Source organism: Aquarana catesbeiana, linkage group LG06 (genome assembly GCF_042186555.1).
Source record: "Aquarana catesbeiana isolate 2022-GZ linkage group LG06, ASM4218655v1, whole genome shotgun sequence".
NCBI classification, from domain to species: domain Eukaryota; kingdom Metazoa; phylum Chordata; class Amphibia; order Anura; family Ranidae; genus Aquarana; species Aquarana catesbeiana.
Genome location: NC_133329.1, coordinates 379,035,247 through 379,049,471, shown reverse-complemented (window position 1 = coordinate 379,049,471; position 14,225 = coordinate 379,035,247).

The following is a 14,225-nucleotide window of genomic DNA, read 5'->3' as shown; positions in this document are numbered from 1 at the left end:
GATTTTTTCACCTTTGGGACTTCCTTATTTGTGTTTTCACCCATTTTTCATATGCTTTGTTGTACTTATTTTTGGGACTGATATTCACTGTTTAGTTCTGATCACTTTTATACATTATTTGGTCATATTATTTAATGTCTATGGTTTAGCGCTACATTTATACCATCCATCATCCACAACATCTCCCCCAGCTACATCACCAACCTCATCTGCAGATATCGCCCAAATCGTCCCCACCTCCTGTTCTCTAGTTCCCTTGTTACCTCCTCCCATGCTCACCCATGCTCCCATGCTCAACTTCAGGACTTCTCCAGAGCCTCTCCCATCCTCTGGAACTCCCTGCCCCGGTATGTCTGATCACCCCTTAACCTGTCCACCTTTAGGAGATCCCTGAAAACTCACTTATTCAGGGAAGCCTATCCCACACCCACCTAAAAACTGTCCCCGACCCATCCCCATCAAATCATTCCCCGCATCTATTACCATTTGTACCACCACCCCCTCCCTTTAGAATGTAAGCTCTACAAGCAGGGCCCTCCTGTCCCTTCTGAACTGTACTGTAATTGTGCTGTCCCCCCTCTACATTGTAAAGCACTGCGTAAACTGTCGGCACTATATAAATCGTGTATAATAAACGATTTACATATTACTCCCATCCGCACAAATCGTTTTCTAGGATTGATCATATCTTCCTAACTGTTGGCATGGCCCCAGAAATCCTATCATCAGTTATTATGCCCTATACTTGGTTCGATCATAGTGCAGTTCGTACTACCATCTCCTCCCCTATCCCATCTCAATCTTTGGGAAGCCCATAAACCTGTAATTCGAGGTATGCTTATCTGGCAAGCATAATTTCCCAAATGCGAGTGTAAGCTCCTTCACCAAAAATTAGAAAATGACTTCAATCTGTGTCACGATGCATTCCAAAATTAACCCTCTCCTTCTACTAAAGCTAGGCTTGATAGAGCTCTCTTAGAATTCGACCTGTTTCTCTCTGACTAAATTAATACGTTAATCACAACACCTTTATTACCTCAAATCAAACAAACCAGATACCCTATTAGCTCAAACCTTATGCTCATTGCAAAAACCTACGGCATCTGTGCGATTCAAACTAAACCGTGATTCATAAACAAGTAACCTTGTCAAAATTGTACGCACATTCCGCTCAAATCTTGCTAAATTATATTCACCCAACCATAATTTTGACGATGCTGCTGCTAATTCCTTTTTTCACAAACTACCCTTCCAACACAAACCCACAATGAACGACTTGAGTGTCTCATCTCTGCAACAGAAATCATTGCTGCAAAAATTAAACACATACTGCAGCTGCTGACTTTTAATAATAGGACACTTACCTCTCCTGGAGTCCAGCAATGTCGGCACCACACCTGATTTTTCCATCAGCTGTCGGGTGCTATAGCTGCCATTGCAGGTGAGGGAACCCGGCAATGTAGCCTTATGGCTTCATGCCAGGAACACTACTGCACATGCGCGAGGCTCCACTCCTCTCTCCTACTGGCCCGGCAGCAGGGTAAGGAGGAGGGAGCCGAGCTGCTGGCGTAATTCGGTATCCGTTCCCCTCCCGCCCCCCTGAAAGGTACCAAATGTGGCACCGGAGGGGGGAGAAGAGACAAATTTTCTGCTTCTTACTACAAGAAATGTTCTGATATATTATCTCCTATCGTAAATGAGGCCTTCAATACATTGTTGAGGGGACACTCTTTTCATTCAAAATCCTTATTGGACATAATTCCCATGCTTCCCAAAACTAAATCTGATACAACCTCTTGCACAAATTACCATCCTATTTTGCTTCTTAATATTGAGAATAAACTTTTAGCTGAAATACATGCAACCCGCTTGAATCAAGTAATAGGCAAACTTGTTCATCAAGCTCAAGTTGGGTTTATCCACTCGCGCCAAGCAAGTGCTAATATTCATAGAGCTTCTTTACTCACCCATGTCGCTAAATCCAGAAGTCTACCTGAATTTTTTTTGTCGCTCGTTATAAGAAAAACATTTGACATTGTCTCATAGCCATACAATATATTCTTCAAAAATGGGTGTTTGGACCACATTTTTTTTAAGTGGATTTCATCCTTATACAACAAGCTGAATGCATTTATAAAATATGCTGGTTTTAAATCAGACCCTTTCCATATTGGAAGAGGCACTAGTCAAGAATGTCCCCTCTCCCCCCCTCCTATTTGCACTCCACATTGAAACCTTGGCCCATTTAATTAGATCTGATCCACACATTAAAGGTATTGAATTAGCTGGATGTCATCCTAAAGTATTTTTTTTGCAGATGATATCTTACTCTTCATGTCATCTCCCCAAGTCACAGCACCTAATCTTCTTTCTGTCCTAAACTGACTGCACTCAACATTTCCTTGCCTCCTTCAGACCTACAGCTTGCTAAAGATTCACTTCCCTTCTCTTGGACACCTCATAGACTTCCATACCTTAGAATACAACTCACTCCTAAGATAACTGACTTAGCTAACTTCCCTCCATTACTAAAACAGGTTACTGAATTATTATCACAGTGGTCCTCCATCCCTCTATCCTGTATATGCAAAATTAATGTAATTAAGATGGCTATATTGCCCAAGTTTTCATATCGTTTTAGAGTTTTGCCCATCCCACTTCCATCTAATTTCTTACGGCTTATACAGTGCAGAATTATCTCCTTTATCTGGGGTAAAACGAAACCTCAAATCTCCAAATCTCTGTCTCCCACAATGCTGTGGAGGTTTAGGTCTCCCAAATATTTCTGCTTACTATCATGCTGCACACCTTGCACATTTACCAAAATACCATGCAATCAAAGAAATTCCTTTATGGGTAACAATTGAGTCTATTGACTGTGACCTTATTTCAGTATCTAACATGTTATGGTTAAGACCAACTGATCGTACTTTTATTCAAAATCCTATCATGAAACATTCTTTATCCATCTGGGACAGAGTCAAAACTGCTCTTGGCCTTCAATCTTCTCATTTACCGCTCCATTCTGTTGTTAAAATTCCTGCTTTTTATCCTGCCTGGATCGCTCCTAATTCTTTCAAAGCATGGAATACAGCTAATTTATTCCATTTATATAATTTAGTATCTGCCTCCTCCATACATTCTTTTTCTACTTTGTGTGATACATTTGAATTTCCTCAACTGGAGCTTTTCCGATATTTGCAAATCAATAATTTTTTCCAACTTAATCTCAATTCCAACTCCCAAGTATCCCAGATGTCACTTTTTAAATGCATATGTATTTCTGGCCCTCATGCTAGAGGACTTGTTTCCTTTCTCTATAAGCAAATTTTAGCTAGTACTAACACTGATCCCCCCTCATATATCTCCAATAGTGATGGGCTTGATGTTCGAGTTGAATGTAAGTACAGTGCAGAATATATAGTGCAGTCAGTGTAGTGTATATAATACAATGCAGAGTATATTGTGCAGTCCGTGTAGTATATATAATACAGTGCAGAGTATAAAGTGCAGTCAGTGTAGTGTATTTAATACAGTGCAGAGTATATAGTGCAGTCAGTGTAGTGTATATAATACTGTACAGAGTATATAGTGATGTCAGTGTAGTGTGTATAATACAGTGCAGAATATATAGTGGAGTCAGTGTATTGTGTATAATACAGTGCAGAGTATAAAGTGCAGTCAGTGTACTATATATAATACAGTAAAGAGTATATAGTGCAGTCAGTGTAATATATATATAATACAGTGCAGAGTATATAGCGCAGTCAGTGTAGTGTATATAGTGCAGTGCAGGGTATATAATACTGTGTATTGAAGTGGTTAAAGGGACCCCTATGACAGAATTAAGAAAAAAAACGGTGTTGGGTCCCCCTCAAAATCCATACCAGGCCCTTTGGGTCTGGTATAGATTTTAAGGGGAACTCCACGCCAAAATATTAAAAAAAAATGGTGTGAAGTCCCCTCCAATATCCATACCAGGCCCTTTGGGTCTGGCATAGATTTTAGGGGAGCTCCGTGCCTAAATTTTTAAAAAAATGGCGTGGGGTCCCCCCCCAGAATCCATACCAGACCTCTGTCCGAGCAAGCAGCCTGTCAGGCCAGGAAAGGGGGGGGGGACGAGCAAGCGCCCACCCCTCCTGAACCATGCCAGGCCGCTTGCCCTCCAAAGCATCTTCTCCCCATATTGATGGTGAAAAGGGCCTCTTCCCAACAACCCTGGCCGGTGGTTGTCGGGTCTGCGGGCAGGGGGCTTATCGGAATATGGAAGCCCAGTCACATGACTTCAGAAGGGGGTGGGGGTCACCCGTTGCATCACCGGGTGGCCCTGCCCTTGCCTATATAAGAGCTGTCAAAGCAAAGAGACAGCAGTCGGCGGGAGGCCTCCCATGGAGGCAGAGCGTTTTGCATTTTTGCCAATTTTCAGGTCCGTCGGGCGGCGTAATTGACCTTTTTTAATAAAGGACTTGTCAAGATCCAACAACCACCGGCCAGGGTTGTCGGGAGGAGGCGCTTTTTCCCATCAAAGCACCCCTCCACGTTGAGGGCATTTAGCCTGGTATGGTTCGGGGGGGGGAGCTTGCTCGTCCCCCTCCTTTTCCTGATCTGCCAGGCTGCATGCTCAGATAAGGGCCTGGTATAGATTTTGGGGGGAACCCCACGCCAATTTTTTTTTTTACATTTTGGGGTGGGGTTCTCTAAAAATTCAAACTAGACCCAAAGGGCCTGGTATGGACGGGGGGGGGGGGGGGGCCCACACCAATTTTAAAAAAATGTTTTCCTCTATATTGCCGGGAACCGGCAATACATTACAGTTGCAAGCAAGTTTATATGAATTTTATTCCTTTAGAAATGTCATTATTGCTAAGGCATGTACTACACATCGCACAGATGCACCACATTACAGGCACGATATTTAAAGGAATATTTGATTTTTATTGTTTCACTTTAAACATCATTAAAATCACTGCTCGTTTAAAAACGATTGTCTTCAGAGCTATTTTTTGCATTGATATATGTCCCCCAGGGTCAGAGTCTGGCACTCAACTTCATATTTGGTAGGGTTTGCTTAATTGCCCAAAAATTCTGGTAGGCGGTTTTTGACTTAGCCTCCAATATCTTTGATACACCTATACAGCCCAATCCTGCTACATCCCTATTAAACCTGAAACCTGATGGAATCACACAGAATCATTTTTGCCTTCTTTTACAGCTCCTAACAGCCGCAAAACAAACCATTGCTAAGGCATGGAAAACTCAATATTTAATTCTAGCTGAAACCATAGACAGAACTAATAAAGCTATTCATGCTAAAATGGAAGCAATCGAAAGAGATCGAATTGGTCAATTTGGGTTAAGCATTGTTTACCTCCAGACTTTAATGACACACTATTATGTCCTTGGAAATTGTACTTTTTTTGTCTTCACTATACTTTCTATTCATTTGGGATTGCATCACCACTTGTAAACCCCCATTCCCTCCCCCCCTTGTTTCTACCCTCTTCTCTCTATCTACTCCTTTTTTTGGTTTTCTACCTTTCTTTTAGTATTGTGTGGTACTTAAAAACACATTATCTCTTCTGTTTTTAATATATACCTATTAGATTGATCTTCTTATTTCTGCTCTTGCAAAATGAACCAATAGTCACTAGCTTACTTTTTTCCTTCTGATGGAATTTTCTAATGCTTTCGATGTAATAATTTATTGGTTTATTGGTTGCTCTACTTATCCTCAGTAGCGGCTGGTGTTTTTTTTTTTGGGGGGGGCAAACATACCACCCCCCCAGAGAAGCCGGCGGCACCCCCCCTCCCCCCACTGTTTGCTGGTCGGTCCGGCACTTACCCCATCTAGGCAGGTAGCGGTGGGGGGTGCGGGCAGCGGCTCCATGTCCTCTCCTCCATCGACGGCTTCCAGTGTGCGGCTCCTCCCTTCCTCCTAGGCATCCAATAGGGTCCCCTGTCCTTTCAGCCAATCGGGTGACGGGTGTCAAAACCCATATCCTGATTGGCCGGAAGAAGGATCAGTGTTACAAAAGCGAATATTCATTCGCTGTTGTGACACACATAGGTGGGCTTAGAGCGCATTCTCTGAGCCCCGAGCCCACCCTATTTTGAAGCCTATTAGAGCCCCTGGCTCTAATCAGTGCTTCAACCCCCCCCGCATTGGAATCCATGTGCCTGGCATCCTGAAAGGGGTCGGACGCATGGATGGCGGGAGGCAGCGATGTAGCCCCTGCTCATCCTGTTCATAAATCGATATGTTGAGCTTTATTGCTGTTTGAATATTGTACCACCATCCTTGTATGTACTCAATTTGTCAATCTTTGTTATATTTAAAAAATAATAAACAAATTTGACGAGAATTGCTTTTGCTTTTCACATCAGTTTGAGAAGCTCTTGAAATCATTCAGTATTCATTGCAGATAAATTTGACCTGCAATCAACCTTTTAATTTGACCAGATTCAAGCTGCTTCGACATTTTCAATGACTTGTATGGGGAGAGAACAGTTCTGAAGAAAACAAAATCCCATCAACACTGGCCCTAAGTAAAATAGAGCCCATTCAAAATGAATGTCCGCACAGCTAAACATACAAAGAAAAAAGCCCCGCACCTATTTTTTTGATCTCCTGGTTCTCACCACCACAGGGCATTTTTGCAACTCAGATGATGCCAAGATCATTGCCAAAAAAAACCTTGAGGCCAATCCTAAATAGAAGAGAAGATAAAGGGCCCTGATGTTGATTCAGCTTGTTCCAATTTTACCAGATGCATGGACTTACTTTTTAAAGGGTTTGTAAACCCTTGTTTAAAAAAAAATAAAAATAAAAAAACATGTCACACTCACCTCCACTTTGCAGTTCGTTTTGCACAGTGCGGCCCCGATCATCGTCTTCTGGGGTCCTCCGGCGGCTCTCGCGGCTCCTCCTTGCATCGGTATACTCCCAGGGGGTTACCTTGCGGGTGCGCTCCCGAGTCCAGCACTTGCGTCTATAGACGGAGAATGCCAGACTCGGCCCCACCCCCTCCGGCACCCGCGACATTGGATTTGATTGACAGCAGCGGGAGCCAATGTCTGCACTGCTATCAATCTATCCAATCAAGAGCCAAGAACCCCGGGCAGAGAGGTACAGCGCATCTCTGCCGAGGGAGCGAAGGGCTCAGGTGATTAAAAGGGGGGGGCTGGGGGGCCAGTCAGTGTCAGAAGTTTTTTCACCTTAACGCATAGGATACATTAGGGTGAAAAAACACGAGAGTGTACAACACCTTTAAAGACCTGTGATACTTGAGTGAAATGTTGCTTGCTTGTATGAAGTGCAATTCTTCTTGGATCTGGTAAAAATGGTAAAGACACTCAAAGCCTTACAGCCACACATGTCCATGGGGGAGATTTTCAAAAACTGGAGCACTCTGAATCTGGTGCAGCTGTACATGGTAGCCAATCAGCTTCTAACTTCAGCTTGTTCAAATAAACTTTGACAATAAAACCTGGAAGCTGATTGGTTTCTCTACCGAGCTGAACCAGATTTTGCAGTTTTAGTAAATACTCCCCCATGTGTGTATCTCTCTCACTGACTCCATCTTATGTGACACTTTGGGGTTGATTTACTAAAGGCAAAACAGACTGTGCAGAGTGCAGTTGCTCCAGAGCTTAGTAAATGCGCAGAAGCTCTGCTGACTTTCATCATCCAATCATGTACAAGCAGAAATACTGCTACTTTATTTTCCTTGCACGTAATTGGGTATTCTTTGCAAAGTTAAAGGAGTTGTAAAGGCAGAAGGTTTTTATCTTAATGCATTCTATGCATTAAGATAAAAAAACCTTCTGTGTGTAGCTGCCTCCCCAGCACCCCTAATTACTTAACTGAGCCCCATCTCTCCCCAGTGATGTCCACGAGTGTCTTTGTCATCCGGGACTCTCCTTCTGATTGGCTGATATACAGTAGCGGCGCCATTGGTTCCAGCGGCTGTCAAACAAAGTCTGTTGGACACACGGAGCTGTGACTCAGCTTGGGTGCCCCCATAGCAAGCTGCTTGTTGTGGGGGCACTCGACAGGAAGGAGGGCCCAGGATCAGTGAAGAGGGACCCGAGAAGAGGTGGATCCGGGCTGCCCTGTGCAAAACCAACCGCACAGAGAAGGTAAGTATAACATGTTTGTTATTTTTTAATCTATTTTTTTAAATGAGACTTTACAATCACTTTCAGCTTTACCTTATTTACTAAGCTCGGAGCAACTGCACTTGCACAGTGCATAATCTATTTGCCTTTAGCAAATCAACCCCTCTGTAACACAAGCTCATCTATATTTATCTTAAAAGGCATTGTACACTTTCAAATGTTTTCATTGTTTTAATTAGGTATTAATGAAGTTATATTCTCGTGTTGTTTGTTTGCCTTACCTTGCAATGACAGACTCACATGCTGTGGCTGCAGTTTGTGGTGTCATGGCTGATCGATCGTATATGTACGTACATGTATTCATTCACCTAGTTTGTCCCTGTTCACCAAAGGGACAAGACAACATCCTGTTCCAAGTCACATCACAAATATGGGAGAGCTAATGTAAAAAAAAAACAAAAAAACATTTTGCTGCATCAGTGAGCTCTATTAAGCCAGTCTCAGACTGTTCGAATTTGGCCGGTTCAGCAGGGAACGACAGACATTCCAACCATGTATGGGCAACCTGAATTGATTGATCAACTTGGGTACACCCAGCTTGTCAGATTTTATATGTGATAATTGCTAACAGCTAGCAATCACTGTGTTCTCCTAGTGGGGGTGGCTCACCCCGCCATTATGATGGAAGTCAACAGAGCTTATGTTCATTTACTAAGCTCTGGAGCAACTGCACTTGCAGGGTCTATTTGCCTTTAGTAAATCCACCCCATTGGCTACACGGGAGGGATTCCCCCATCAACACTGACTGTGTTGACTATGGATTGCAGGAAAGAAAAGTGCTCCATCTATGGCCAGCTTTATTCTGTGAATGCTCTGTCTGCTTGTTTCTCAGATAAAATTATTGTGTAGCTGTCAACTGCACCATCGCTAGAATGAGATACCCAGGGATAGGGATAAATTTAGTGTTCAGATTTAATACTGGCTGTTCAGATGTTTAGGGCATTTGCTGTGGACTAATGTGGCAGCTTCTGGCTGTCAATGGTTGCTAAGGAAGCAGTGGATTGCCAACCATCTGCTGTCATCTGAGCTATTCGCTTACATAGCCGGGAATCTCTGGTCACTCAAGCAAATGGGCGCAGAATGGAGCAGGTTACATCATTGCCTAAATATGGCCACACGGCTATCCCACTATCCCACACTATCCCAGCTGTCAATGGTAGTTATGGAAGCTGCTTGCACACGGCCACGTAAGCAAATGGGTGGGGAAAGGAGCCTTACATCATTGCCTAAATATTGCCACCAGCTGTCATTTGGCTATTGTTACAGTTTTTTGGATTGTTTGTGTGCGGTGGGTTGTCAGGCTTTTTTTTTCGGTGGCAGATATAGTGACTGACGATGAATTTACAAGGGACTATTCTTGGAAATTGTAATTTTTTTTAATTAAAGTAGAAGTTCACCCTAAAATGAAAATCTGTAAATCTACTGGCATCCACAATCTACTACTAACCTATCTAACACTGTAAAGAAGAAATCGCTATACATACCTTTTTTTGAAGGCGCTCCAGTCTGTTCCCCAGCGGAAGCTCTATGCAGGAGACAGCCAACAAAGGCTGTGAAAAGCCAGGGAAGTGACGTCACCCATAGACTTACTGTGGGGCTTCCATTGTTGCTGTCTCCTCTGCACCCGACTCCTCAGAGAAGCCGCCGCTGACAGCTCAGCGTGGGACCAGACCGGAGCAGCTTCAGAAAAAGGTAAGTATAGCGATTTATTGGGGCTTGATAGGTTAGTCTTAGATTGTGGATGCCAGTAGATTTAGAGATTTTAGTGTTAGGGTGAACTTCTACTTTAAGGACTTGTCAAACATTTGGATGTTTTGTATTTGAAGGGTATATATATATATATATATATATATATATATATATATATATATATATATATATATATATATATATACATATATGTACACATATTGTTTTGTAATGATATACCCCTACTCACAAAAAAAAAAAAAAAAAAAATATATATATATATATATATACCCACACACATATTTTTTTGTGAGTAGGGGTATATCATTTACATAGGGGGCATGGTATCTTATTATTAAAGGGGGCTTCCAGATTCAGATAAGCCCCCTGCCTGCAGTGCAGACCCCCACCACCATAGGGCAGGAGTTGTGGGGATGAGTCCCTTTTCTTTATCAACAGGGGACAAGGTGCTTTGCCAGGCAAGGGGGATCTGTTTGGGTGCTAGATGGTCAAATTCATGCCATTTCACTAATGCCGATGAAAACAATAGCCTCGAAATCCTCACAATTCTTTTCAACAACGCCAACAAACTTGTGAGCTGGGTGAAAATGAATTCAGATCCCTAATGTTTCCAAGTCTGATGTCATTCACACTTATGCATGGTCAAAAAGCATATGGTTTAACAGACTTATTTTTGATTTGCTGATCTGGGATGCATTAATGTCAGTCGGTAGCAGATAAAAAAGATGCTATTATTTTTGAAGGGTTTTTCACTACAGGCCTAATTCTAGCAATTAAACTTGGATTAACCTCTTGTCCTATCTCAGATTTCTCCAAATATCAAAGATTTCTCTAAATATCACGGTCTTCATTATACGTAACCGGTTTTTCTCTCTATCACAGCTGGCGGATTCTATGATATTTAGAGAAGCCTGTTGTGTGGTTGTTTAGCTAACATTTGCACAATTAGCATAATTGATTTAGCAATTATTATTGAAAGGCACAAAAACTTTGTATTGGTTTTTCAGTTGGGCTATAATTTTCTTTTAGTTTTCAAGTTATTAATGATACAGTAAGTTTGAAATAGGCATTTGAAACAGTTGCCAGGATACAGAAGGAAAGCGTTATGTGCGCATCAAATTCTGCCAATCATTCGTCAGTTTCCAACATACCAGTGCTGGAAGGGTTGCATCACATTTTTCATTTTTACAAAAATATTAGATTTTACACAGTATATATATATATATATATAACCAAAAGTATTGGGACGCCTGCCTTTACACACACATGAACTTTAATGGCATCCCAGTCTTAGTCCGTAGGGTTCAATATTGAGTTGGCCCACCCTTTGCAGCTATAACAGCTTCACCTCTTCTGGGAAGGCTGTCCACAAGGTTTAGACCCCTTTCACACTGTGAAACTCAGTCACAGTTTTCAGGCATTTTAGCTCTAGAAATAGCGCCTGTAAACTGCCTCCCATGTTGCCCGAATGTGAAAGCCTGAGTGCTTTCACTCTGGGGCGGTGCACTTGTGTGACGTTAGGAAAAGTCCTGCAGGCAGCATCTTTGAGGCAGTTTGGGAGGGCTCTATACAGCCCTCCCAAAACGCCCTGCCCATTGAAATGAACGGGCAGCGCTTCCAAAGTGCCTGAAAAGCGATTCAGAAGTGCCGCAACACAGGCGCTTTTCAACCCTTCTTCGGCCACTAGCGGGGGTTAAAATTGCCCCACTAATGGCCGAGATGCGCCGCTTAAACAGAACTAAAGCGCCGCTAAGATGAGCGGCGCTTTAGCACTAACGCGGCACCGGCTGAGTGTGAAAGGGGTTTGGGGAGTGTGTTTATGGGAATGATTGACCATTCTTCCAGAAGCGCATTTGTGAGGTCAGGCACTGATGTGGACGAGAAGTTCTGGCTTGCAGTCTCCGTTCTAATTCATGCCAAAGGTGTTCTATCAGGTTGAGGTCAGGACTCTGTGCAGGCCAGTCAAGTTCCTCCACCCCAAACTCGCTTATCCATTGCTATTGCTATTACTATTACAATGCTGATGTAATAAAATGAATGTGTATGCTGTGACCATAGAACTCCTTTAAAGTAGTATTAACCACTAGACGGCCAGCCGCCGCAGTTATACTGCGGCAGGTTTGCTCCCCTGGGCAAATCGCCGTAGGTATACGTCGGCTACTTTAAGACCACTACCAAACAACGGAGCCGATGCATGTGCCTGGCGGCCGCGATGTTCGCCGGGCACCCGCGATCACTGCTGAGAGACACAGAACGGAGGTCCTTCAATGTAAACAGACAGATCTCCATGCTGTCAGGGGTGAGAAGACACATCTGTTGTTCATACTAAGTATGAACAGCGATCAGTCTCCTACTTCAGGCAGTCCCACCCCCTCACAGTTAGAATCACTCCCTAGGACACACATTTAACCCCTTGATCACCCCCTAGTGTTAATCCCTTCCCTGCCAGTGACATTTATACAGTAATCAGTGACTATTTTTAGTTCTGATCGCTGTATAAATGTCAATGGTCCCAAAAAAGTGTCAAAAGTGTCTGATCTCTCCGCCGCAATGTCGCAGTCCCAATAAAAACCGCAGATCACCGCAATTACTAGTAAAAAAAAAAAAATAATAAAAATGCCATAAATTTATCCCCTATTTTGTAGACGCTATAACTTTTTTTCAAACCAATCTATGTATGCTTATTGCGATTTAACCAAAAATATGTAGAAAAATACATAGCCTAAACCGAGGAAGAAATTTGTTTTTTTATATTTTTTGGGGGGATATTTATTATAGCAAAAAGTAAAAAATATTGCTTGTTTTTCAAAATTGTCGCTCTTTTTTTGTTTATAGCGCAAAAATAAAAATCGCAGAGGTGATCAAATACCACCAAAAGAAAGCTCTATTTGTGGGAAAAAAAGGACATAAACTTTGTTTGGGTGTAACTTTGCATGACTGCGCAATTGTCAGTTAAAGTGACGCAGTGCCGTATCGCAAAAAATGGTCTGGTCAGGAAGGGGGCAAATCCTTCTGGGGCTGAAGTGGTTAAAACCAAAAGCAAACATTTATTACACTTCAGCTTACCATTTCCTAGATGTGATGGCTGTATTAGTTTCCTTTTTTTTTTGGCTTTTTATTTTCAGCTGGTGACCCACCCAACAAGTCTGTTGTGTTTCATGAGCATAAGCTCTCCAGCACTCCAGCTCTTTAGCAGAATGTATCAGTTTATCGATGAGGCAAACCAATTAACACTGACAGGGGTGATTAAAGTGATTAGCTTCTATATATTCATACAAAACCGTTATCCCAAAAGGAAAAACATGTTTTCTCCAACTGATTATAAAGTTTGAGCTGGAGTTTGGCTTCAATTTGTTAGTGTATCTAAATCTGTTAATACATTTAACACTCCCCTCCCCCCAGATTGACAATACTGCTATTTGCTCTAATTTTCCTCTAAGCCCCCTTTCACACGAGGCAGACTCCGTTTCTACGGAGCCCGCCTCGGTCCGCCAGCTCAGCGGGAGATCAGTCCGCTGATCTCCGCTGAGCCGGCGGATGACAGGTCCCCCTCCGCTCACTGAGCAGGGAGGGGCTTGTCAGGCGCCGCTGCCGCCTATGGAGGGATCGGATGAAAATGGACAGCATGTCCGTTTTCATCCGATCTCACCCGATCCGATCTGCCAGCGACGGACCTGAACGAAGAGCCATCCGTCTGCTTTTAGCGGATCGGACCGGGTCGGATGTCAGCGGACATGTCTCCGCTGATATCCGACGCTCCATAGACTAACATGGAGCGCCCGTTCAGGTCCGCCGTCAAACTGACAGGCGGACCTGAACAGTCCGATCGTGTGAAAGGGGGCTAATACAGGGGGTGTGTTACTGGCGAGATCACCAAGGGAAAACAGAGAAAAAAAGTCAAGGAAAAGAAAACCGATGCAGCCGCCGCATCTAATGACTGATAAGCTGCAATATAACACATTTTTGGTTTGGGGTTTAAAGGAGAAGTATGGACTAAGCTCGTTTGGCTGTACTTCTCCTGTAAATCACAAGAGTTCAGTTCATTCTGCACTCCTGTGACCCGTTTTCAGCAGACAGCGGGCTGAAGACCACTGTTGGCTAACGTCACAGAACGGTTCAGGCTCGGGAAGGATCATGATCATATGGTCCGGATCCGCCCACATCCCTGGACCAGCACTTGGCTCAGCCTCTCAGAGAGCTACTGAGAGCCTGAGCCGGCCACTCCCGCCCCCTCCACAGCCCAGCACTCCAGTGAGCACAGGGGGGCAGACCAGACAGTGGTGAACCAAGCGATCGGCGGTGTTTGATCGCTTGGTTCTCAGCCTTAGAGGTGTCAG